Raw genomic sequence first — 3582 nt, forward strand, 5'->3', positions numbered from 1 at the left:
AATTTGTTTTTCTCAGTTAACCTACAGAACGCAGCTTTATGGACTTTACAAAGAGTTTTGGGAGCTGGAGAGATGGCTCAGAGGTTAAGAGGACTGACTGCCCTTCCGGAGGTCCTGAGTTCAATTCCCAGCAACCACATGGTGGCTCACAACCCTCTGTAAGGAGATCTGGTGCCCTCTTCTGGCCTGCAGGCATGGAGGCTGAACACTGTGTACATAATAAATAAATAAATCTTTAAAAAAAAAACCAACAACAAACAAAAAAGCAAAGAGTGTCGGCATAGTCACGTCTGATCTACATTTAACTGAACTGTCTTCAAGGAGATTTATGTATGTTTTCTTGCACACGCAGAATTGAGTCAATTATCACCAGAATAGTTTTCACCAAATTGGGCTTAAATAAACCTAAAATAAAGCATTCAGAGTTAGACTCCCAAACTTTGAACCAAGACTGGCTACTGAGTTGCACTGAGCTAACCCATGGCGTGTCTCTCTGCAGCCCATCAAGGCCACAGGGACCCCCAGATTCCTCATCTTGCCGGCTGTGCACAGTGGGTCTCCCCTCCCCAGGTTTCCATTGAGAAGCTCTGCAGTCTGCATCTGATACTTTCTCTTCTTCATCTTTCAGAGGGGCTCACTGACTCTGTCTTAGCCACTTCAGGTCATTTGTGGGACACCCAGGGCAAACAGACACAGGTACAAAAAGATGGCTAAAACTCATCTCAAGGTCAATCCTGGGCAAAACTAAAGGAGAATCTCAGTGATCAGAACATTTAATTAGAGAGGGAGAGAGAGAGAGAGAGAGAGAGAGAGAGAGAGAGAGAGAGAGAGGCAAGCATGGTATTCAGGTGTGTGCCTACCTTTGGACATGTGTGAACAGCTTTGTTTTGTTTTGATTTTGGTTTCAAGACAGAGTTTCTCTGTGTAGCCCTGGCAATCCTGAATTCATTCTGTAGACCAGGCTGGCCTCGAACTCACAGAGGTCCACCTGTGTCTGCCTCCCATGTGCTGGGATTAAAGACGTGCACCACCACCGCCTGGCGACGTGGACAACTCTGGAAATTGTTCTTCCCTCCACATTTGGATTCTAGGGACCAAACTCAAGTCTGGTGCTTGCACACAGCAAGCTCCCTACTCGCGGAGCCATCTTGCTTGCTCTGGCAGGGGCTTTTAAGCTTTTGTTTTTGTTCATTCTTTGCAGACGTGGCTTTTTAAAGTAGGTGCTTCACTCTGGGGACAGCATATACCACCACAGCAAGAAATATGGAGACTTAAGGAAATGCCCTGACTTCTTTGTTCCTCTTTTTTTTTTCTGTCTGAACTGGACTAGCTTTGTAGTAGTAGGAAGGGGGTTTTGGGCAGGAAAGAGAGGATGTGTTTTGGGGCACAGTCTTTTGTTTGTTTATTTTTTTATTTACTTTTGAGACAGAGTCTCACTATGTAGCTGTGGCTGGTCTGGGACTCACTCTGTAGACCAGGCTGGTGTCAAACTTAGAGATCTGCTTGCTTCTGCTTCTGAGTGCTGGAATTAAAGGCGTGTGTTACTATGCCTGGCCTATTTATTTTTAGTTATTTGTTTTCCATTTTAAATCTTATTTATTTATTTATTTTCAAGACAGAATTTCTTTGTATAGCTTTGACTGTCCTGGAATTAGCTCTCTGTAGACCAGTTGGCATCTAACTCACAGAGATCTGCCTGCCTCTGAGTGCTGGGATTAAAGCCATGTGCCATCACCACCTTGTTATTTTTACTTTTTAAATTATTATCTACTGCATGTCTGTGTACAATGTGCTTGCCTGGTGCCCCGGGAAGCCAGAAGAAGGTGTCTAATCCCCTGAAAGTATAGTTATGGATACTTGTGAGCCACCACATGGGGGCTAGGAATAGAACCGGGTTCTCAGGAAGAGCAGTTAATGCTTTTAACCACCGAACCATCTCTCTTCCCAGCGGCATATTTTGAAAGGTGAAATTTTTGTGGACCGTTGCTGTGTCAGAATATCCTCAGGTCATATGGCCAGATAGAATGTCAAAATACATCCTTCAAAATCCCAACACATTACTATGAAGGTGACATCAGGGACTCCTGGAGCCAGAAGGCTGGGACAGGGCAGCCTGAGCCGCCATGCTGCAGTCATGTCTGTCTTTTAAAGTGGCAGAGGTCAGCTGAGCCAGGGGACGGGCCTGCAAGGCAGCGCAAGTGTGGAGGGTCTGGTCATAGAAGGAAGAAGCAAACCACAAACATGGCAGAAATGCCTGGGTCAGAGGGGGCTAGCAGGCTGACGACTGGACTGTGAACTAGAGAGTCAGAATCTCAGCAGGCCTGGGCCTGTGTCACACAAGTAATGCCCGTCAGGTGTCCCGCCTGAGGAACTGCAGACTGCTGGCCAAAGTGGAGAGAAAGGTGGCACGGAGAGGGAGTTCACAGCTACAGAGGGTCCCCTGGGGCCGGGGCTGGGTACCAAGACGTTTCCAAGGGTCATGTGGAAGCTTAGCATTACGGGGAAGCAGGAGCATATACATCAAAGGCCATGGATAGAATACTCCAAGTTCAAAGGAACCAAGCACCTGTCCTGGCTGGTTTTGTGTGTCGACTTGACACAAGCTAGAGTCACCAGAGAGGAAGGAGCCTCACCTGAGGAAATGCCTCCAGGAGATCCAGCTGTAAGGCATTTTATCACTAGTGATCAGGAGAGAAGGCTCAGCCCATTGTGTGTGGGGCCATCCCTGGACTGTGGTCCTGTGTTCTATAAGAAAGAAGGTTGAGCAAGCCATGACGAGCAAGGCAGAAAGCAGCACCCTTCCACGGCATCTGTTTCAGCTCCTGTCTCCAGGTTCCTGCCCTGCTTGAGTTCCTGTCCTGACTTCCTTTGGTGATTAACAACAGTATTGAAGTGTAAGAGAAATAAACCCTTTCCTCCCCAGTAAAAACCCTAGCCAAGAGAGCGCTCTCTGTGGCAAGGCATGGCAGGGAATCACAGGGCCCTGAGGGAGGGACCCTGGATGTCACCATCAAAGCAGCAGGTGTTGAGGTTCCCAAAGGGATAGCCAAGCCAGCAGAAGGCCAGCCTTCTGGACGAGGCCTGAGAAAAAGAAAAGGCAGATCTGTGTGTAAAGAACAAAAGGAACGACAAAGAGAAACCAAGCCACACTGAACTTTCCACTGGACTCTTTCCTTTCTTCTTTTTCTTTTCTTTCTTTACTTCTCTCCTTTTCTTGTTCCATTTTTTTTTTAAATGTAGCCCAAGGTAGACTCAAACTTGATATGTATCTGTTTGAGGATGATCTTGAACTCCTGATCCTCCTACCACATCCTCTAAGTGTTCAGATTATAGGCATGTGATACCAGCTCAGATTTTTTTTTTTTTGAAGTGAATAATCAAGAAGCTTCCAGAAGAATGCAACCCGGGGGGGGGGGTTGCATGCCTTTAATCCCAGCACTCGGGAGGCAGAGGCAGGCGGATCTCTGTGAGTTTGAGGCCAGCCTGGTCTACAAGAGCTAGTTCCAGGACAGGCTCCAGAGCCACAGAGAAACCCTGTCTCAAAAAACTAAAAAAAAAAAAAAAAAAAAAAAAAAAAAAAAA

This window comes from Alexandromys fortis, unplaced genomic scaffold, assembly GCF_014885135.2.
Source record: "Alexandromys fortis isolate MF-2015 unplaced genomic scaffold, M_Fortis_MF-2015_v1.1 scaffold_23, whole genome shotgun sequence".
In the NCBI taxonomy this organism is placed as follows: domain Eukaryota; kingdom Metazoa; phylum Chordata; class Mammalia; order Rodentia; family Cricetidae; genus Alexandromys; species Alexandromys fortis.